Genomic DNA, 24,732 nt, shown 5'->3' on the forward strand with positions numbered 1-24,732 from the left:
CTGACTTCTCAGAACAGATTGTAAATCTCTGGCCCATTACACACCTGCAGAGATTTTTGGAGCTTTATTTCTCTTGGGTGAAACTGCAAAAGCTTGAACCATGTTAATCACTGTCAGAACCAGTTGTATAAATTGCCAAAATGCAGTGTTCCAAGGGTTTTATAATAAATATGACAACACAGTCAGAATATTGTTTTGTTAGGCTTGTTTTTTGGTGATAATTTTCTGTTTATAATCTTTGAAAAGACAGAATGCCAAGGTTTTTACAATAAAAATATTAACCAGTGAGGACAAGTCACCACATGATATGAGGTCTAAGTTGTTGCTTAGTAATGAATTCAAAAAAACTTAAGAAACTTAAATTAATAGTAGCATTTACTTTGAATATCTTCAAGATAATTTAAGTTAAAATAAACTTCATTATTAATACTTAAATATCTAGCTCTCCATAGACGCTGAATAATTAGTATAACTGTATAATTTCACATCAATGTTGTGCTTTGTTGTTCTTTTTGATTATACTTGGATCTTTGCTATTTTGGGCCAACAACAAATGTAATGATTTGGATGCATAAAATACTAGTTTTAATTTAGTTTTTTAAAAATCCAGGGCTGGAGAGATGGCTTAGCAGTTAAGCGCTTGCCTGTGAAGCCTAAGGACCCCGGTTCGAGGCTTGGTTCCCCAGGTCCCACGTTAGCCAGATGCACAAGGGGGTGCACGCGTCTGGAGTTCGTTTGCAGAGGCTGGAAGCCCTGATGCGCCCATTCTCTCTCTCTCCCTCTATCTGTCTTTCTCTCTGTGTCTGTCGCTCTCAAATAAATAAATAAAAATTTAAAAAAAAAAAAAATCCTACTGGTACTTGTATTTGAATTGGACAACTACTCACTGGTTCTAAAATTATATAGATTAAAGAACTGTGTCACTGGCTTTCAATGCAGAATATTCTATTATGTATATTTCTATAATTTCTCAAAGAATATTACATGTCAAAGAAGATAAAAATTATATAATTGTTGTGCCTAATTAAGAATGGAATTTTGATATATAATATCAAAATTAATAGTACATTTGACAGCTAGGTATGGTTGTACACACCTTTCATTCCAGCACTCAGAAGGCAGAGGTAGGAGGATCGCCGTGAGTTTGAGGACACCCTGAGACTATGTCATGAATTTTAGGTTTGCCTGGGCTACAGTGAGATCCTGCCTTCAAAAAATTAAAAAAAAAAAAAAAAAAAAAGAATACATTTGATGGTCCGTGATCTCTCTGAAAAAAAAAAATGAATAACATGTTACTTGAATAAACACAAATATCTAAAGTCCTTTAAATATACTTGAAGTTAACATTTAGTTTACTAACCAATGCATGAACAAATGAACTTATTGCTATTCAGGTCTATAAATGTTTATTTGTACCTATGTCACAATAAAGTAATACATAGAAGAGACTCCAAAATATATATATTTGCCTAGGCTGCAGACTATTTTTAAAACTATTTCTTTATTCATTTAGCTGTGTGTATGTGTGTGTGTGTCCATATGTTGACATACTGGCCCTCTTACTGCTGAAGACAAATGTCCTTCTTCATGTGGGAGCTGGAAAATTGTGCCTGGGCCAGCAGGCTTTGAAAGCAAGTGCCATCTCCTTATTCCCTAGGCTACCAAGTTTTATTAGTAATATATCAAACCAGTATAAAACCATCTTTTCCATGTGCTTCCATGATGTTAAAAAAATATTTGTAAGTACATACTCAAGATCGCTACATATAATGTTACAACATTGATCATGTAAATATTCACTACTATGTTGCTTATTCCCAAAAATCTGACTAGAACATGATATGGGATCAATACATGTTTCTACGCTGATTGTGTTAGTTAAATGAATAATTGCCATAGGAATTAGAGAAAATCCAATATAATACATAGCACTTGCATAGTATTAATTGTGTACTCAGCATTTTATGGTAAACTATGCAGCTGTTGAAGAGGAGTAAAATTAAAATCAATATTGTACAAATATGCCTATGTTTCCTCTGTGTGTTTTATGCCAGCATGTTCCTAAATGTCCAACAACACATGCATAACACACAATTATATGCATGAGTCACATAATTAGATGGATGAGTACATTTGAAAATCTGCAGTTATAGCCGGGCATGGTGGTGCACACCTTTAATCCCAGCACTCAGGAGGCAGAGGTAGTCGGATTGCCATGAGTTCAAGGCCACCCTGAGACTATATAGTGAATTCCAGGTCAGCCTGGACCAGAGTGAGACCCTGCCTCGAAAAACCAAAAGAAAGAAAAAACAAGAAAAAATAAAATCTGCAGTTAGATACCACCTGAAACTAATAACATGAACTTTTTCAAAGTGTAATGAGACTGGAGATATTATATTTTCCCAATATGCATCTATGTGATATTTTGGATACATTTAAAAAGGAATTGACCTAAAAATACTAATGAATTATCAATTAAAAATTGATAATCATCAATGACTTCCTTTCAAGGTGCCTTTTCAATAGTTTTTGCAATTACTTAAGCTATTATCAACTGACTTTTGTGAATGATGAGAAATCCTGCATAAGTATAACTTTTTAGTCTTAAGCATCTGAGTTCTGTATCAGGATGATTAGTTAATGGTGATAGAGAGACATTATGCCCTTCACAGAGCACTGGCTTCTGATGATCTAATTTTATTTTCAATAATAGGTACAAGGAAAAGCAAAAAATGTAGTGTTGGAAGTGGTGTTTTAGTTTTTATATTCCAAAATGATTAGAGGGAGTGGGCTAAGTATTTTGTTATATTACCTATATTCACTTTGTCTGTTTGCATATTTTATGTATTCATACACATGCTATAAATTTAAGTTAAGAAATACTTTTTATCCACTTCCACTCAAATAGAATATACTTTATTCTACTGGAAATACTCAAATATTCCTGGTAATTTTGTATGTATGAAGTTTATATGTACATATATGAAGATGAAAAGTAAAGCCACAATACATTACATTATTTCCCTACTTGAAGACCCCATTACCTGTCCTGGATTCAGTTGCTGTCCTTGTCCATTTGGTCCATTGTTGAAGGAAAAATATGATTTCTGTTCATAACTAAAATTTAGCATCCTTTGGGTAAATAGACATCCACAAGATAAAATGATTCATACTTGATCTTGGAGAAAACTAAAAATTAATTTTGAGGAAAACAAACCAAAACAACAATCACAAAAGAAACATTTAAAGACACTGTGATACATTCCTCATTTCATACACTACATATGCTTCTATATGATTTGGTAAATGAGTATTTTAAGAATCAATGTGTTGGTAAAAGAAGCATAAAATCTAAATGATCTTGATGATAATTGAATAGTAATTAATTGCATTGAAACCATGAACATAATTATTGGTGTGACATGCAAAGACAAATGGTACAGAATGTCAAAGATCAATGTTGTCAAAATTCTTAAAAGATTGTGTGTGTGTGTGTGTGAGAGAGAGAGAGAGAGAGAGAGAGAGAGAGAGAGAGAGAGAGAGAGAGAGAGAAAGAGAGACAGGAAAAAGAGAGGAGAGAAAAGGAGAGGAAAAAAGTAATCTTGACAAAGAGTAATAAACTTTGAAAAAGAATAATCAGTCTTTGGACTTATCTTTTTTTTTTATTTCTTAAAATTGTGGCACTCTAGAATGGACAAATTTTAAAGAGGAACAGATAAGTACTCCGAAGGTCATTCTGAAAATTTGTTTCTATTGCTTGAATAAACAAAAAATCAATCCCATACAGTCACCCTAAAGAAAATTATACTGAAGCAAATTGTTTAAGTAAACAATTCAGTAAAAAATGACCTAAAGGCAGTTTGACAATAAATATATAATGGCATAAAAGGGAAGTTTTGTTTTTAAAGTAAAAAAATTAATTACAAAAAAAAAAACAATTGCTTCTCGGCCTTTTGGCTAAGATCAAGTGTAGTATCTGTTCTTATCAGTTTAATATCTGATACGTCCTCTATCCTAGGACAATATATTAAATGGATTTTTGGAGCTTGGAGTTGGAATAGGAGCTTGTTCTGTCCACTCCACGCATCGACCTGGTATTGCAGTACTTCCAGGAACGGTGCACCCCTCCGGGGAATAAAAAAATAAATAAATAAAAATAAAATTTAGGTAGAAATACTGAAAATCATATATGTTGAAGAGAATTATTATACTTTAATATTACATGTTATATATTACAGCATGCATGTACAATAATAACATGTGTTGATTTATTGTCATTTCCTTTCTCTCTTACTGCCTTCCCTCACTCTTTCATTTACTCTTTATTTCTTTCATTCTGAGTCCACTGAGTAGCTGAGGTTGGCCGCAAACTTAATTCTCCTGCCACAGACTCCAAAGTGTGGTAATTGCAATCCTGTGTCAAGAAGCTTATACTAGAGCATAAATAGACTTATGATATATCCCTTGCTATTTTATTATAAAATAACACATTTAAAATGACCTACTTACAAATAAAACATATAACTTATGTAATTTAATATTCACAGCAACTCTTTGAGTAGGTAGTACTACCATGCTATTTTAGAAGTAACAAAACTGATAATAATCCAAACATATTCAAGTCTGGTTATTCAGTATCCATCATGTAGCTAGCTCTCTGCTGTACGTACACTGCTAAATGGTGTAGTCTGGTTAGTCATGCAAGTCTTCTAAATTGTATGCATGCTACCCTAGTGCACTTGAGATGTAACACAGCACTGCTAACAATATCCCAATGGGATATAGTAAGTGAAGTTACCATGCTCCATTTTAATACCATCTTACAGAAGGGGCCAAGAGACAAGGCTTTTTTATATAATTAGCAGCAGAGTTAACTAATCGGCTGATTAATTTGAACTATGTGAAACATCATTTTATTAATCTCATTGCTGTAGCAGAGAAAAAAAGAGTAGAGTAAAATATGTTTAAAATGTAATACAAAAAGAAAGCTTCTAAAAGTGAATATGATGTAATTGAACTTAACAGCAACTGCTCCAACTTGAAAGTGAAGTATTACACAACTTTTATATGCATTGATAGTATTTAGAAAGAGGATATCATTTTAATTTTTTAGCAGTTTTCCTAGGTCAATAAGAGTATACAAACATGATGTTTTTAGCAAAGTGTATTGTTTATCATTTATGTGTTAGATGTAAAAATTGCTAACATGTAATTTGAAATTCATAAGAAACATTTTACTTAATAATGAATACTTTATTTTCATAATTTAAAATGGAATTTATAGTAAGTGCTTACATTTTGTATGATTTTCAATTCAATAAGATTTTTCAAAAACTAACAAGTTTTTTTATGGATTTATGTTTTTTGAAGCAGGGTCTCATTCTAGCACAAGCTGGTCTTAAACCCATGGCAATTCTCCCTTATCCTCCCAAGTGCTGGAATTGTAGAAGTAAAACACCACACCGAGCTGAAAAATTATTATTTAACATCTTAGTTCCCAATATTAAATAATGCAAATATTACTTGTAACATTTAAATATTTGCTGAAATCATCAGGTCTTTAAATGGAAAATAATCTCTACCTAACAGAAGCCACTCATATTCCTTTAAATTGACTCTTATTCTATTTGTTTTTACCTATGAGTTTATAATAATGAGCATGGCATTCAGTTAATGAAGAATGAACCTCACATTTGGAGAATTACACATTTATACAACCTTCTTCTGTTCACAGATGCTGATATTATACCACTCCTTTTGTTGAGAATTGGGTTTTATTTAGTGAGACACAAGTCTGATAAGTGAAGCTCATGTAGATGTCTGTGTTCTCATGATAGATAGCAGCATTAGGGTCTAAAGAAGCAGTAGTAGCTGTTTATCATCAATGACAAGCTGGAAGACCTCCTGTGGCTTTTATCGTTCACCTTGCCAACATTAGGTTGATGAGCTTTCTGATTGAAATTCATAGGTGATGCTCTAGGACTTATGTGCTTTTCACATGGACAGTCACACAGGTAAACCATGCTGTTGATGGAATCTAATTAAAATCCCCCTAGTATTCTAATACTAGATATCCTCAGGAAATCCATTACTTTATCCATATTTACTATCAAAGTTGGCCCATGGAAGCATGAATTATAATACAGCTTATTGAATTATTATGTAAGAAAATGTTTACTGCTTTGTGATATAACATGTTTCATATATACCAAATAATGAAAGTAAGAGCATTCCTATACATATTTGGAATTAAGATTTAGTTGCTATAGGCAGTTTGAAAATCCCAGTGAAGTAGTATACCTGGTTATTTCTGATCATTTTTTTGTCAAAGATTTTGGAAATTTTGACACACAAAGTGATATGAAACATCTTCAGAGAATCAAAATTTTAGGTCATGTTTGTTTGAGTTAATAATTTGATATTGTGGGATTTATTTTTTTTAAGATTGAGAATATTTTGATAGTTAAAATAATAATATAGTGTGTACTATCTAAACATAACAAATATTTATGGCTCATTTTTCATGAAATGAAATGAAAGAAATCCCTGTCAATAATGGTCACAAATATACTTTGTTCTGTGAATTTAAATTGGATTAATACCCATTCTTACCATTCCTCCTAAAATATTAAATGGCCTATTTTTATTTCAGTCAAAATACAATCTACTTCCTATAACATGCAAGATTCTATTGGACCCAGTTTTCTATTTCTCTGTTCTTAAACTTTTCAGTCTACTACTACCTTGTTCTTTCTTCATGTATCATGCAAGCTGTAGCCTTACCACGTATGACATACCTCCCTCCTGCAAGGAGGGTTTCTCTTTCCACTTCAGTATTAATGTTTCATGCTCATTGAAATTTTCCTCTCTTGCCTTTCAACATTAACTGCTGGTGATACCTATCTTAGTGCCATGTGTCTCATTTTGCGCTGCTTAATTGATTTAGTTTTTGGGGTGTGTGTAAGATCGCAACTGTATGAGGACAAGCTGAACCCCTTTATTAATCATTAAATTCATTGACATCAGGAATGGAACCTGCCACAAAGCAAGTATTGCATACATACACATCTGAAAGAATCACATGGTCTAATAAAGACAAAAGAAAATTAACAAGAGATAGAGTAGTCACTATTCTTTCATTATGTTCTAAAGATTAAGTGAACAAGATTAATATATGAATCTTAGGAACTCAATGACATTGGCTGAATATATATGACATATAGATAGACAATAGATAGACTTTAGACTTTACAGTATAATAATGTATAATAAAATGGCCTGTGTATGGATTATGTGTGTGGTATGCATTAATGTGCACATCCTCATTTGAAGGTGTATGGATGCATATGCAAGAGGAAACAGGAGGCTGCTCAGTTGATTTCCTCAACTGATCTTCACCTTACCTTTTATGGCAAGGTCTCACACTTGAACCCAAGGCTTGCTGATTTGGCTTGTGTAGCCAGCTATCTTGCCCTGGGGGATATTTGTTTCTCTCTCTTGAGAGCAGGGATTATAGACAGGGTATAAAACCTAACTGGCATTTATGTGGATGGTGGAAATCCCAACACAGGTTCTCATGTTTGTGTTATAAGGTCTTTACTGACTGAGCCATTATTACCCTGGCCTTGTATGGATAGTAACTGATGAATTATAACAGTTTGAATCAGATTCCCCTCATTAATTCATCTATTTTGAAGACATACTCTCTGTCTGGTGGCAATTCGGAAGGTGGAGCTGTTGGAGGAGGAGTGTATGTGAGAGTGGCATTCCAGATGATACATCCCAGCTTGAGTTCAGTTCTCTCGTGCCCCTATTTTTCACATGCTGTAGTATTATGCAATGCTCATTTTCTGGTCAGGCATCCTTTCCCTGCCAACATGGAGATTCCCCTGGGGTCTATAAGCCACAATAAACACTTTTCTCCCATCAGTTGCTTTTTATGTATAAGAGAGAGAGAGAGAGAGAGAGAGAGAGAGAGAGAGAGAGAGAGAGAGAGAGAGGGAATTGACACACCAGGGCCTCCAGCTACTATAACTGAAATCTAGACAAGTGTGCCTCCTTGTGCACATGAACGACCTTACACATGTGGGATCTATGAAGCACTTCTTTTTATGAAACCTACGTGTATATATGAAATCAGTGATGTCTAGTTCACTTCATGATTTCAAGATATCCACATCATTGCAAATGGCAAGATTGTTTTCTTTGAAATGGCTAAATAAGATTTCTTCATTCATCTTGACAATTAACTCTCTCCCATTTTCTTTTCTTAGCTGGTGTTGATGGTTGATAAATTGTGCATATGGATATAAATATTTATTTTTATTTGGATATGTGTACTGTAACGGGATTGGTTTATCCTACAATATTTCAAGTTAAATTATTTTTAATTTATTACTTATAAGCAGAGAGAGAGAATGGACATATGGACATGCCAGGGTCTCTTGCCGCTGCCAATGAACTCCACATGCATGTGACCCTTTGTGCATCCGGCTCTATGTGGACAGTAGGGAATCAAAACTAGCAGTTAGGCTTTGTAAGCAAGCAAGAAAACATCTTTAATCAGTGAGGCTTCTCTCTAGCCCCTCCAGGTTAATTTATTTTAGGAACTTCTATACTGTTTTCATGGTGACTGCATTACTTGCCCTACCCCTCACCGTATGCAGAAGCTTAATTTCCTCTACATTTCACTAATACTCCCTGCTTTCAGCTGAGGTTTTATCCCATGGTGGGTTCCAGCTGTTTTCCCCTATAGAGAATTTCTTTTTTTCATCTAGGTTTATCTCCTTTTGAGAACTTTTTATTAGATGTTCAATTTTTATTTAGTTATTTGGTTTGTATTTGTATGCAGTTGTGTTTCTTTAAATATTCTGCAGAGGATCATTTTTTCAGGAGCATAGTTTGAACATATATATATATATATATATATATATATATATATATATATATATATGAGCATAGGTTTTCTCTTTACTCTTTTATTTCCTTTATTATGGAAGGTTGGCTATGGTCATGCTTATCTATCATTGCTCATGTCACCGATGTTATGTGTAGTTTGTTCACAAATCTCTTACCCATTGAAGTGTCATCACATGCTTACCTATGTTTACTTCTAGTAGTTTCATAGTTTAAAATTGTATGCTTTTAATTTTAATTTATGAGGGAGACAGAGAGTGTGTGTGTATGGGCACACCAAGGATTCCTGTCACTGCAAATGAACTTCAGATGCCTGCACACTTTGTGTGTCTGGCTTTACACTGACAGTGGGGAATTGAATGCAGGCCACCAGGTTTTGAAAGCAAGTCCCATTAATCACTGATCCATCTCTCCAACCCCCTTCATGTAATTTTATGAGTAATTTTATGTTGGTTTTTGAAAATGAAAAGAGATTGGTCCATTTTCATTCTTTCCCATTTCAAAATAATTTTCTGAACATAGATTCTTAAACTCTTTAGAGAAAATCAGGTATTTATAGATATATAGGTTTGTTTCTAGTCATTTTTGTTACATTGGCCTATGAGTCTGAACTTATGTTAGTAGCACACACTTTTAAATATCACAATTTTGCAATATATTTTCATTAATGTAATACCTCCTGCTTTATTATTTTATGAGAATGGCTTGTTTATTCATGCAAATTAGGATGTTGGTAATTTCTCATTCTGTAAAGCTTCTCTTTTATATTCTGCTGGACTGCATTGGTTAATAGTTCATTTTAGGTTGTATGGCTATTTGGTAATATTGACATTTTTTTCTGTAAAATGATTAACTTGTTGTTTTTTATTTTATTTGTTTATTTATTTTATTTTATGTTATTTTGGAGGTAGTGTCTCACTCTAGCTCAGGCTGACCTGGAATTCACTCTGTAGTCTCAGGTTGGCCTTGAACTCAAGGCAATACTCATACTTCTGCCTACCAAGTGCTAGGATGAAAGGCATACACATCATGCCTGACTTGACTATATATTTCTTTGAGCTACTGAAAATGCAACATTTTCTTTTTTCTTTTCTTTTTTTTTTTTTTGAGAGTGACAGACACAGAGAGAAAGACAGATAGAGAGATAGAGGGAGAGAGAGAGAATGGGCGTGCCAGGGCTTCCAGCCTCTGCAAACGAACTCCAGACGCATGCGCCCCCTTGTGCATCTGGCTAACGTGGGACCTGGGGAACCGAGCCTCGAACCAGGGTTCTTAGGCTTCACAGGCAAGCGCTTAACCGCTAAGCCATCTCTCCAGCCCAATGCGACATTTTCTTAATCACTGTGTTGGATAATGTGCTATTTGAATATTTAATAACTATTATTTTTTTCTGTGTAGACTGGGTGTACTACAACCTTTTGGGGGAATTTGTGTTTGCTTCTCTATATGAGCAAATGCCATCTACAGACACTATCCACTTAACTTTACCTCAAAATTTTAGTGCTTTTCATTTCATTCTCTTGCCTCATTTTACTTGCTAAGTCTTCCAGTACAATGTTGAATAAAATATGGGAAAGAAGATATTCTTGACTTGTAACTTACCTTAGAGAACCATTTTCCATGTATCACCAATTTCTTATTTGTTAACTGTTGGATTTTTTATATTTTGCCTATACTATACTGCAGTATGATACTTTTATATTTAACCTATTCATAGATTTATTTTTACTATTTTATTTATTTATTTATGTACTTATTTTGAAGTAAGGTCTCACTCTAGCCTCCACTGTCCTGTAAGACACTCTGTAGCCCCAGACTAACCTTGAACTCATTGTGATCCTCCTACCTCAGCCTCTTGAATTCTGAGATTAAAGGTACATGCCACTATGCCCAGCTTTTGAATTGATAGCTTTAATCACGAGAAACTTAGTTTTAGAACATTCTTTTTCCTTTATCTACTGAGATGATTATATAGTTTTATGTAGGCTTCCTTTTAGCAAATTCATAACATTCAGCCTTACTTGTTTTGTTTTGTTTTTATTTTGTATTGGTCTTTAAAAATGGTAAGAGGTAAGTATTAACTTTCATTCAGTTTCCCAAGCATTATCTATGTTACATGTTAGATGTCTCCATACATATGGGTGCAATACTAGTTTTGGTTGAGGTGATGCATGGCATCACATCTACTAATTTGAGCATAATGAATTGCCTTCACATCCCTGGGATTACTCCCATGGAATCAAGGTAAATACTCTTTTCAAAGTGCTGCAGTATTTAGTTTTCTAGTATTTTTGTTTAAGATTCTAGCCTCTATTTCAATCAACATTATTGGACTCTAGTTTCTTATTTAAATTTTTTTGTTTATTTTAATTTATTTATTTTGACAGTGACAGACACAGAGAGAAAGAGGCAGAGAGAGAGAAAGAATGGGTGGCCAGAGCCTCCAGCCACTGCAAGCAAACTCCAGACACATGTGCCCTCTTGTGCATCTGGCTAAAGTGGGTCCTGGGGAATCGAGCCTCCAACAGGGGTCCTTAGGCCTCACAGGCAAGCGCTTAACTGCTAAGCCATCTCTCCAGCCCTGTAGTTTCTTTTTTGTGTGGCTTTGGGTGGTTCTGGAACCTGGGAAAAACTGCCCTTATAGAATAAACTTTGAAATTATTTGAGAAGAATAGGTGTTAGTTCTTCTTTAAATGTTTGATATAATTCAGTAGTGAAGCTATCGGGACCTTATTTATTTGTTTGTTTCTTTGTTTGTTTAGATACATTTATACTATTGACCAAAACATACAGTACTCAATGAAGATAAAAAAATATTAAAATAAATGATCAAAATATAGGTTTATGGAATTAATCAGTGTGGTTTTCTTGTATTTTTAAAAATTATACATAGTGGCCCTGAATATCCAAAATGCAAATTAAAAATATGACATTGTAATTTCACTTTTTTATACCACAAGTTTATGGAGATTACTTAAATATTCTTGGCAAGGAAGCATTGGGTAGCATTTGTTAGGTCAAATATCTTTTCTTAATGTTATTCAATCCTTTAAATGTACAATTTGTTTTGTACTTTGGACTCTAGATTAAAGTAAGAATAAATGCTTTATACATTCCTAAATCACTAAAGAAAAATACTTTGAAAGTAAGAGTGAGGTGTTTCATTTCCTATTGAAAATTAATCTGAATTCACACAGAATGCTTTCCAGGCTTGAAAAATTGCAATGAGGGAGGCAAAGACTTGACTTGTATGTTCAACTCTCAAGTCATGGCACCTTAATGCAATTTTCCTATTACTTTAATGATATCAGCTGTATAATCTCAGTTCTGTTTCCAAGAGAACAGCATCAGAGTAAAGAGAATAGCCTTTAGTAATAACAAGACACTCCACAAATGAATCCTATTCCCTTCAAAGGAATCTGAGTTCACAGGATCAGAAAATGGTGACCTCCCAAGATTGTTTTCTTTATTCATCAACAAAGAATCATTTTATTCAACTGGCTATGTTTTTGGTGCAGCATTAAATTCATTTTGTGTATTACTGTCAACTGTTTCACTATAAAGACAAACAGTGGTTTTATTCTGTAACTGGAGTGGATGCCTTATTCATCTTTCATCCTTTACTCTGACCCATCCTATTCTTTGACATCTTTTGAAAAATGCACATTCTATGCAAGAAAGCTTTGGCAAACATTTCTGTTTTTTCAATCAGTTTTCAGGAGTAAGAAATGGTTGAATGAATAGTTCTGAAAAATATGTTCAGTGACAAGCAGGGTGTTCAATCCCTATTTGAAGAGTAGAATTGTAACTTAGCTGCCAGAGTAAATAAATTATATCAGTTGTTATATATGGATATTAACCTGTTATTTAATATTGATTTTAAATATCAAGAATATTTAAGTTTTCAGAGAATAGAGGGTTTTGTTTTTATTACAGGGATAGAGAGAAAGAGAAAGTTTGAGCTTATGAGAATGCAGACATTTTGTGGCCTCTTGCCAATGTAAGTGAATCCCAGATGTATGCATCATTTTGTGCATTTGGCTTTACATGGGTACTGGGAAATTGAATCTGATCATCAGACTTTGCAGGCAAGTGCCTTTAACTACTAAGCCATCTCTCCAGCCTGAGATTAGAGTTTTGCTTGACAATCACAAACAAAAGGAAGAAGAAATGTGCCATGGAAATTTATTTAGAATTATTTATAACCAGGACAACTTTTAATGATGAAAATTACAGATACCATAAAAACATTAGCTGACATGTTAATCCATATCTAAAGTATATCAGTTAACTTAAATATATATTACATATTTGTATCCTTCATATGCAAATTTAGTGTGAGATCTAATTCTAAAAAGGCACTAATGTTAATTTTAGTTGAACATGAATAATTTGGCTAATCTTAAAATGTATTTGCAAAACATCAGTGTTTGTGTTGCTTTTTTAATCATGCTTACTATTTTATTCCTTCTGTTTTTGATATGGACAACTAGTATTTTTCCTTGGATAATTAAATGCCAATTATAAAATTAATAGCCATTTAAACCCTAACAGTTTTATATTTTACTATATAATTTTGTATATTTATACCTAACTTCATTATTTTCTTAATTTAGGACATTGTGACATTTACATTTTCTTTTTAATTATTCAGTTACTTTACTTGCAAGATGGATACCAAAATCAGAGTAACGACATCGATTACTATAAGAGGATAACTTACATTTCATCTCAACTATAGGAAATGGGAGTGCCATAGATAAATTTAATACATTTACTATTCAGTAAATATATGTTCAGTCCTTAATAGAATCTTAAAAGGAAAAGGTTTGAGTATGAGCATCTGGCCTCCACAGTGTGTGGGAAAATGAATGCAAAATGAGAAAATGTGGTTCTAGTAGAACTAGAATTGTTATTATGTTATAGTGACCATTCAAATTTAGATAATAACATGGCCAATTTATTCTCAGATATTCTTTTATAGGGCATTACATGCAATTGATTAAAATCAAACATAGTATACCAATAATAATATGGACTTCCAACTCGGTGGAATAGGGATTCTTCCTGAACTTCCTTGTGCAAGTGTTCATTGGTAATTTATTCTTTAAATTTTTTTTTTTAAAAAATTATTTGTTTGAGAGAGAGAGAGAGAGAAAAAAAATGGGCATTCCAGGGCCTTTAGCACTGTAAATGAACTTGAGATGCATGCACCAATTTGTGCATCCGACTTATGTGACTTACACTGTTATTCAAAAAGTCAATAATTTGGAAAAGCTCAGAAAACAGCTGCATGAAATTATGACTCTGAAGTTGGCAGAAGCTATGAACCATTTATCTTTTATCCTTAAATAATGCATTGTACAATGTCATGGCAATCAGGGCTCTAAGAGTTACTCAACCACAAATCAGGAATCACTTCTGAGGGGGCTGGAGAAATGGTTAAGGCACTTGTCTGCTAAACCAAAGGACCCAGGTTCAATTTCCCAGGACCTATGTAAGCCAGATGCACATGGTGACACATGTGTCTAAGGATTGTTTGAAGAGGTGGAAGGACCTGGGTTGCCCATCTTCTCTTCCCTACCCTCTCTCCCCCACCATCTCTCTCTCAAATAAATAAAATAAAATAATTTTTAAAAAATCACTTCTGAAATGTTTTAGTGTAATTATCAAATAACTACTCTATAGTGAACTAATTAATATGTAAGTCCTTATTTCTGAACAAAAATAAAATGAAGTAAATCAATCAAATATGTGCATACTAGATTGTATTCAATTTGCTCCAGGTGGCATTGTCAGGGACATTCTTAGATCACTCTGGGACTCTATACGATAGACAAAGTGTAAACAATGAACAAAAAGACATGTTTAGAAGGCATATTAGGGAAAAGCAGGGTAAATGTTAAAATTAATAAACCTACAACAGGGGTAGTCATGAGCCCTAAGGGTGTAACATTTGCTGCTGTCTGGCTAAATGTATATACTATGCTTATCAGACTGCCCAGTAAGCACTTCTCTTAATATTTATACACTTATATTAGAGAATCTTCTCTTTTCAGATAGCAGTAACCTTGGGACGACTCAGAAGGTATCATAGTGCTGGAAAGCAGTGACTGGAGTACTGAGTAACATGAACCAAATTTAACAGCTATAGATTTTTAGAATCATATGAGAAAATCTAAGTATTAATGTAAAAATTATAAAAGAATTATTTTGATTAAAAAAAAGTTGGGCATGGTGTTGCACACCTTTAATCCCAGCACTTGGGAGGCAGCGGTAGGAGAATCACTATGAGTTCAAGGCCACATGAGACTGCGTGGTAAGTTCCAGGTAAACCTGGGCTAGAGTGAGACCCTACCTCAAAACAACAACAAAAAAAAAAAAAAGAAAAAAGGAAAAAAAATATTCTATTGGTCTGGAGAGATGGCTTAGCAGTTAAGGTGTTAGTCTGTGATTCTTAAGGACCCAGGTTTGATGCCTGCATTTTATATATAAGCCAGATGTACAAGGTGGCACATGCATTGGGAGTTCATTGGGGGTGTGCCCTGGTGGTTCATTCTCTCTATTTGCCTGTTTGAAATAAATAAATAATTTAAAAACAACTTCCATTGAAGCACTGGATATATAAAATGGCATATCTGAATATATTAATCATAATCAAAGTTTTATATATATATATAGGTATATATATACATATATATACACACACACATCATACATATATATATACATACATACATATATATACATACACACATATATACATATATATGTATATGTATATATATATGTGTGTGTGTGTGTGTATATACATTACATATATATATACACACACACACACATATAAAGTATATTCAAGAATTTGAATCAAGCCGGGCATGGTGGCACATGCCTTTAATCCCAGCACTCGGGAGGCAGAGGTAGGAGGATCACCATGAGTTCAAGGCCACCCTGAGATGACAGAGTTAATTCCATGTCAGCCTTGACCAGAGTGAGACCCTACCTCAAAAAACAAAAAACAAAACAAAACAAACAACAACAACAAAAAACAATTGAATCAACAGAAACTTTATATAACACTTTTTGAAATGTGAATTAGTATAATTTCCTGGATAATAACTTGGCTTTGCTTGTAGATTGATCTTTTTCAACTAATTTTACACAGTAATTTAATCCTGGAATACACTGCATATATACATCATGAAGCATCATATTGCTTTTCAGAGAAGCTGAGGTTTTTTTTTTAATTAGAAAACAACAAAAATTTTCAAAATTCACCTACAAATAATTATGGGAGGGAGTTAGGTTGCTTTGTTAGGTAGTTTAAGGTGACTGGGTGCTGAATATTAAGCATAGAAATGTCCTTACATTTACTCTTACATTCTTCACTTTACTAGAGATCAAGAGAAGGATCCATCCTCTCCTTATGTCTTGACTAAAGGAGTTCCCCTTTCCTAGAATTTAAGCTTGCTCCTGGCATTGTGGTTGGTTAAGCCCAGCTCCAACACTTGGCATTATGGCTGGCCTCTTCTTGAATTATCCCATATCCCAGGCCTATCAGCCCTCACTCTTGCTTACCTGAGCATCATTAAGGTTGTAATAGTCACTTACCACTTAGGTGTGTTTTCTGTTTGCTGACTCCTAAACTTCCAGGTTCTGGTAAAACTTCCCTCATCTCAGTGCAGATGAGGGGAGATCCCCTTCACTTCTACTCCCACATGGGCTTTATTCCCTTTTGCCTTGCTTATAGTGAGAGCTCTCTGGATTTCTTCCTCTTTCTTTCTCTTAATCTAATAATGTCACTCTAAACCTTACCCACTAGTCTATGGATTTTTCTTCCTTTTTTTGGTTTTTGAAAATAGCGTTTCACTCAAGGCCAAGCTGACTTGCAATTTCACTCTGTAGTCTCAGGGTGGCCACAAACTCAACAGTTATCCTCCTACCTCAGCCTTTCACATCTGGGACAAAAGGGGAGCACCATCACACAAGGACTACGGATTTTAATTATTTAAATTCATAAAACAGAATACAGGGCCCAGTAGAATTTTTGGCACATTGGTGAATTGGCAAGGAATTCCCGAATTCCCATTTCAATAATTCACAATTATTCATCAAACAAATAATGATTATTTATTTATTTATTTTCAAGCAGAGGGAGATAAAGAGAGATGAACAGAGAGAATGAGCATACCCAGACCTCCAATGACTGCAAACAAATTCCAGATGCATGTGCCACTTTCTGCATCTGGCTTTACATGGTTACTGGGGAATAGAACTTGGGTCTCTAGCATTAGCAGATAAATGCCTTAACCACTAAGCCATCTCTCCAGCCCTAGTTTTACATTTTTTTTTTTTGTTTGTTTTAAGGTAGGATCTTGCTGTAGTCTAGGCTGACCTGGAATTCACTATGTACTCTCAGGGTGGCCTGAGACTCATGGCAATCTTCCTACCTCTGCTGAGTGCTGGGATTAAAGGTGTGCATCACCACACCTTGCTCAGTTTTGTATTTTTAAGAGCTATTTGTTTTGAGTAATCCATTTTTTCTAGAGGAGAATGAACTATTTTAAATTACATATAGAATTGACTTTTAATACACCTTAAGAAAGATATTCTTAAAATAATATTTTAGGGATGAAGAGATGACCCAGCAGTTATGGTGATTGCCTATAAAGCACAATGACCCAGGTTCAATTCTCCAGAACCCATGTAAAGCCAGATCCACAAATGAGTTCATTTGCAATGGCTGGAGGTCCTGTTGTATCCATTCTCTCTCTCTCTGTTCTTGAAAATAAAACAATTTTTACAGGTGTGTCTTGTTTTTGTAAAAAAAAAAAAAAAGATAATCAAGATCCCTCGGGATTGTATAATCATAACAACATCCTTATCTTGACTTCAAAATGAATGTGATATTCTGAAAATATTTTTGCTGAATGTATTATTATAATAATTTGCATGGTACATTTCACTCACATTTCATGAAAAATGAACTTATTGAAAACAAATAATGTAAATGGGTGACAGAAGTCTAAATGAAAAATATGGGGTATGGTGTAACATCTTCCTGTTGAGCTGTAATTTAAAGAATACTTTCTGTCTGTTAGCTACATGATAATTTATTGTATTCTTGCCACAGTACTTTCCAGGCTACAGTACGCAGACTCCATAGGCATTTCCAGAGTGATTTCATACTTGGAAATACATTCAAGACAGCTAATGAATTTGGAAGTCATTTTTGATGGAGATTACATTGAGGCATATTGGTTTATTCAGTAAAGACTCCATAACTGGCAAGATTTTACTGTGTATGATCCAGTCTAGCAAGGGGGATTAAAACAATCTAAGACAGGAGAAAAATAACCCAGAAACTGGAAGATTGGGATGAGGGCACAGAAGCATACTGTGAAATAGGTATTCCATAGATCTAGGAGATACATCTGTATGTCTGTCCCTTAGCTGGCAAGGTACAGAGCACTGATAATTTTGTCATGTGAGTGTAGTACTTTCTGACAGTGTCTGCTAGTGGACACAATACTTTCCCTTTTATTGTTTTGGTTTTCATATCACTGAATTAGAAATCGTGGTTAACCCAGGTTTGTGATGATAATTAAAGAAGATAGCTTGCTTAAAATTACCAGTAGCAGTTACTTTTGCCTAAGAGTAAGGGGGAAGAAAGAGGAATACTTTGTAAGATTGCTGGCTTTACTGGGAGATCACTGGAATTTGAAACCCAGAACCCATGTAGATGGCTACTTGTGGCTACACACATCTGCATCTCCAATTCCAAGCAAGCTCTAGGAGCCACAGAGGGAGTTCATTGACACATACACAAGCATACCTCCCTCACCACACACACACATTAAAAAAAAAATAGTGTAAGGGTATTAAAGAGATAATCTCTCAACCTGCTTCATATAAAACCTAGACTACATTGTTTCTTATTTGCAGCTTATAGGAAATATCAAAATCAAAGGAAGAGGTTATCTATTTCTAATATGGATTAGAAAAATAGTCTCTTTAGTATATAATTCTTCCCCATTCACTTACTCTTAACTCTACCTCCACCCTACCATCCCAGACCAGGCCCTCAGTGAAATCCGGCTTCCTAAAGTAATCTTGTGGGATGAAGATGTTATTACATATGTATGCATGCATGTATGTATATATGTATGCATGCATATATGTATATATGTATCTATCATCTATCTATGCTTTGTTTAGTCAGGACTAACTCTGAGAAGTAGGATTACACCAAATTTACATTATTCATAGAGAAAAATGTTTACAGGAATAACATAGAAGCAAGGGAGAAAGAAGAGAAAGCAAAATAGACTGCACATAGTGCTGCTTTGATACATGTAGTAGGTGTTTAGTAAAGTGAATTTCCCTTTCCTTATACATTCATGTGGCTCTAAATTTATATTATGCTTAATTGTTCTATTTGGCATTGTATTTTCAATAAAATTCTTTAAATGAGATGATATGGAAAAATAAACAAGAATTTCTATAAAATATAAAAGGAATAAATCTACTTCTATTATCTGTCTGCTACCAACACATACATTTATGTATAATGATCTTCATATTTTTCCATCCATTATTCATGTTGAAAAATAACCAAATATATTATATTAATATTATTATAAATATATAATATAATAATATTATTAGAAATATATAATATATAATACAATATAATATAATATGTAATATAAATATATTACATTAATATATTAATATATATTGAAAAATAACCAAATATATTATATTAATATTATTATAAATATATAATATAATATATTAATATAATATATTAACAATTTGAAGGCATACAATAACTACTTCCATATTACTATGCAATTTCACATTCAAAATACTTAAAATAATGGAATTTAATATTAAATTGGGAAGACTGATTACCTTTTATTGTGAATGTGTTTAATAATTTGGATTTTTCAGTTTAATGACAATTTTAGTAATTATAACTTTTTAATGTCCAATGTTAATTTGTATAATAATTTATTGACACAGAAGTTTAAAGATGAAGCTTAGATACAGAATGTGAGCTACTGAAATCTAAAAGAGCTTTTTTCATTTTTAATGATTACCTTAGATCCCAGCTTTGAATGCATTAATATGTATATTTACATATATGTAGAATCATTTTGAGATAACAATACTCTTCATCTTTTAATGATACAAATTCTGTGTAATCTACCTGGAATACAACCTCTGATATATAGAAAATAACATGTGTTGGAGTGATTGATATTTCAGCTGGTCTCACCTTACAATAGCCAGGGTATTCTTGCCAATTAAGGGGGAAAAGGGAGTAATATCAATCAAATCAAACTTGACAACCTTCCAGCCTCTACCTAAAATTACAGAAAAATCACATTTATCCATCTTTTCCTCTTGTTAAAACCATCAAATAGTGCTTTTTATGCACATTGTGATGTCTAATAAATGTTAGAAAAGACTTTACAGTAAGTTCCTTCTACATGAACAAGGTATGTATTTAAGGGAAACACTCAACCTTCATGCACAGACTTTAAAATAAATTGAAACTGATAAATTGTTACTTGAGTATTTTCCCAGGTAGTTCTTAATATAAAGATAGCACATTGACATTTTTTAAAGATAAGCTTTATAACTACCTCTTATTTATATAATTTATATATGTATATAATTATATATGTATATAATTTTATATATATATATATATATATATATATATGACATTACCTAAGTCCATGTCTATGGTGTCATACAGTGATTTAATCTATCAGTCATTTAAAAATAATTTTAGAATGTACATTTCATGCCCATTATTTTCTTAGAAAAACACTTTGCAACTAAGAGTAGGAAATATTGAAGAATATCATTATCTCAATAATAAAATAGCATATTATAAAATTGTATGCAAGTGGTATATGAAATGTCTGGCATCCTTGGATGATTAAATGATAGTCATCGCATTTAAATGAGCTTAAAATATGCAAAATTATGAGACAATCCTAAGGCCTTGGCGATGTAATACATTTAAGAAGCAATAACAATATCTTTCCTTATTGAGGACACTAGGTAATTCTATCCTTAAAAATATTTATTCTTAGCTAGGTGTGGTGGCACATACCTTTAATCCCAGCACTCAGGAGGCAGAGGTAGGAGGATTGCCATGAGTTAGAGGCCATCCTGAGACTCCAAAGTGAATTCCAAGTCAGCCTGGGCTAGAGTGAGACCCTACCTCAAAAAACATATATTCTTTATATTTCTACAAATGCATTGGATATGCTATACATATGCTGAATTTTGTATTATAACAAAGTCTCAAGATTCTACATAAAAATTTAATGTTCCTCCTCTGAAGTCTATATTTTGCTAAACTTTGTATAATTTTAAAGCTATTTTCTGATTCTCGTTAAGAATATATCTCCAGTAAAATATTTTCCTTTATGATTTCATGCAGTATAAAATGCTAGATCCTATGTAATGTATGTGCAATGAAATGGAAAAACAAAAGGTTGCTTTCAGAATTTCAAGGACAGACATGCAGCACTGACTATTCATTTGATATTTGCAAAGTACTTTGACAATAAATTCATTTCATGTTATTTCGACACTTCCTATTTAATGATTTTTTTTTTTTTTTTGCTGAAGAGAGTTGTGGATAAAAAGGGCAAGTAAATGTTAAAAATGTATGCATACATTACAGATTCTTGTAGAGTAAAAGAGTGAGTCAGCATCCTAACTTCAAAAAACCATGATTGAAACAATGAGAGTTATAGGAACATACCTATAAAAAGAAAAGAAAATTGACAGGAAATATACTGCATCAAAAAGATAATTCTAGTTTTTGTTAATTTATGCATTTGTTCATTTATAAAACATTTATGTAACACATATACAGTTCAAGTCATTAAGAAATAGTCTGAAAATTTGAGAGAAAAACTTAAAATATAGGACTCAATACACACAAGCAATCAGTTCTCCCATCCTAGGGATTCACTTCCCTTTGAAGACGGCATGTTTTTTTTATTAATTTTTTTAATTAAAAATAGTTTTGTATTCAGTAAATACAGTCAGTTTGGTACCATTATTAGGCTCATCCATGACCTACCCCCTCCCCTTGGCCCCTCCTTGAGGTATATGGGTCATGCATTGTGGAGTTAGCCCACAGTTATAGGTAAGGTCTCTGCATACCATGACCCAACATGTGGCTCTGACATTCTTTCTGCCCCCTCTTCCGCAAAATTTCCCTGAGCCATGTTGGGTTCATTTTTTATCTGCTTCAGTGATGAGGTGTTGGGGGCCTCTGAGGTTCTGGCTCTCTGATTTGGTAGGAGTTGATTTTTCTCTGTGTTGATCTCCTTCCCCCTTGTGTTGGTATCCAGTTCATCAGTAAAACAGCACCCTTGCTGAAGCAGACCAAAAATGTCTTAAGATCTGTGCTACAAATTCAGAATTTTTTTTTCTTTAATCTTTCCCCTTCCCCCTAGTTTTCAGATGCCAAACTATATCTATCTAATCCAAAGACTTCTGCTACCCATTGGAGTTTATCCTTGCTGTTTGGTATTTCCTGGGGTGACATGAGCAAATATCTAATTACCTCAGATACAGCATTGAGGAAAGAACAAGAAGTAATTCCACCCAAGTCAAGTTCAGTGAAGCAGTGAGTATATTATAGTTACTTACATGATTGTGGTGAGAGGTTACTTACCAGACCACGTGTTACTCTGGAAGAAGCTGTCACTGAAAGACTGACAACTCAAGACTGCTATATCCCTGGTGCTCCTTACACAAGATTCAGGAAGCACAACTAGTAAGAGAATCTCTAATTTTAGCAGTTTATTGTTCATATTACTTTTATGAGGGGGGCGTTGTGGACTTTCTACATCTGAGAAACTTCCTGACATTCCTCAGTTTTATTCTCCAAGACTTGCCAGTCTGCCTCCAAATTCCTAGATGGAATATTTAAATTTCCATTTGGGGTAAGTAATTATCTAACACTGATCCCTTTCGAATTCTTAATTCCTTCTGTCCCCTTTTTCTGTAATACTCTAAGAACTTTGGATGGTATGATACAGATGTTCAATCCCCTTCAGTCAGCAAGTCACTTATCCTCAAGAGCTTGAATAGTCATAAGTTTCTGCAGTGCACATCCCTGAGTGAAAAGAATTCTTCCTCCCTAACCAATTAAAGCTGACAGCGGTAGTAATCTATAGGCATAACACAAATACCTAGAAGGGAATTTAATAGGCATATCACATCTCTTTAACAAACAATAACAATTGCTTCCCAAATGAGGTCTGTCACCACCCAACCCACAGTAGATATTTGAACTGGCTAACAATGTAAGACATGCATTCCCTCTGATAAGGCAAGCCTGAAATCTCTGTCAGAAAACACTTGGATCTATCCATAATATGCATGGCACTATTGCTCCAATGAACATATATTTCCTGTCATTTTTCTACTGTAGCACACAGGATCAATAGCCAAGCCTGGTTGTTGATGATAATTCTCTGCCAGTAGTCTTCATAGCATATTCTAGCACCATGAAAGCCAATCAGCAGCGAGGGATTTCCCAGTTCAGTCCTGGACAGGTTGTCCATGTCTTACAACCAAAGCTTGTCATTACATTAGCAACAGGGATTTTCCATGTCATTCTGGCATACAACAACAGTAGTGACAAAAGCTTGGTTTGTGTGGCCTCAGAGGACTCTAATTTATAACTCAGGGAGAAACACCACCCCAGGCAATGAGGATTTCTTTTAATTTCTTTATGGTTTCTTGGAGTGGTTTTTCCCACTCATAGAGCACTTTACCAAACTGTTTGATTGCCTTATTTACTGTTCTTACAGATACTTTTATCAATCTTTAAGTTAAACAAAGATATCAATATATATATAAAGCAAAACTTTTTGTAAAAGGTGAGCAGGGACTCTGAAAGCCCATTACCATCACGTCCATGTAATTGCCCCTCATGGTCATAGGTGGCTGCTAAGGGGATACTAAAAAAGAAATGTCAGCATACAGTATGACACATTTAATGTGATATGGAAAGCTCTCACCTTTTTTTTTCTCAATTATTTCTCCAAAATGTAACACTGAATAAAGGTGCAGGGATCAAAGACCATATACCATCTAATGTTTTTATTCAATTCACACACACCCTTGGAATCTAACTGATCACACCTATGCCAAGCTTAACTTTCTTCATTTGTACCTCTGTATCACACATGCCTGTCATGAACTACTGTTCAGGCTTTAAAGTCTTTCAGAAGTGCTTGCCTATTATTTTTGTTGTTGTTGTTTTCCCCTTATAACCCTGCTTTGCACAAATCATGCTACCTTTGCCTTTGAGTGACCTGGACACACTCCCTTTTCTGTTTCGTCCTTCTTTAATCCTCTCTTGATTGTTTTTGCACTTAAAAACCTTATTAATATGCCAGTCAAAGCCCTTCAGTTCTTCCAGAGCTTCCCTGAATCATAAAGTTAACATCTTACAATGGGGTTCAATAAAACCAGTAAAGCTCCATACCAGTCCCAAAATATTTGCTGCATCTCATCCTCTCACTTTCCCACTTTTCCTGTTAAATCAGAGGCGAATACAGTGGACAGCATCCACATGTCTTGTCCCACTGTAATTCTTCCTTAGGTGTTACATTTATTCCTATCAAGACATTTAAGCTTTGATCTCATGTTCAATCATCTACCACAAAATGTTTTTAAAGTGAAAAAAAGGGGCCAATGAGTGATTTTTTTTTTTTTAGATTGAAGTAGAATTTAACTCAAATTATACAGTAAAGTTAGAAT

The 24,732-nt window shown here is 33.9% G+C and overlaps 1 protein-coding gene and 1 non-coding gene across 4 annotated transcripts in view; both read left to right on the plus strand.

Annotated features, from left to right (window-relative positions):
• Positions 1-24,732, plus strand: part of Cadm2 (cell adhesion molecule 2) — a 1,093,192-nt gene that overhangs the window by 382,709 nt on the left and 685,751 nt on the right. The gene's annotated exons all lie outside the window — the stretch shown is intronic.
• Positions 3,938-4,128, plus strand: LOC123460572. Its single transcript, XR_006637106.1, has one exon. It is a non-coding gene; the product is annotated as a U2 spliceosomal RNA (small nuclear RNA).

The sequence above is a fragment of the Jaculus jaculus genome, chromosome 4, assembly GCF_020740685.1.
Source record: "Jaculus jaculus isolate mJacJac1 chromosome 4, mJacJac1.mat.Y.cur, whole genome shotgun sequence".
NCBI lineage: Eukaryota > Metazoa > Chordata > Mammalia > Rodentia > Dipodidae > Jaculus > Jaculus jaculus.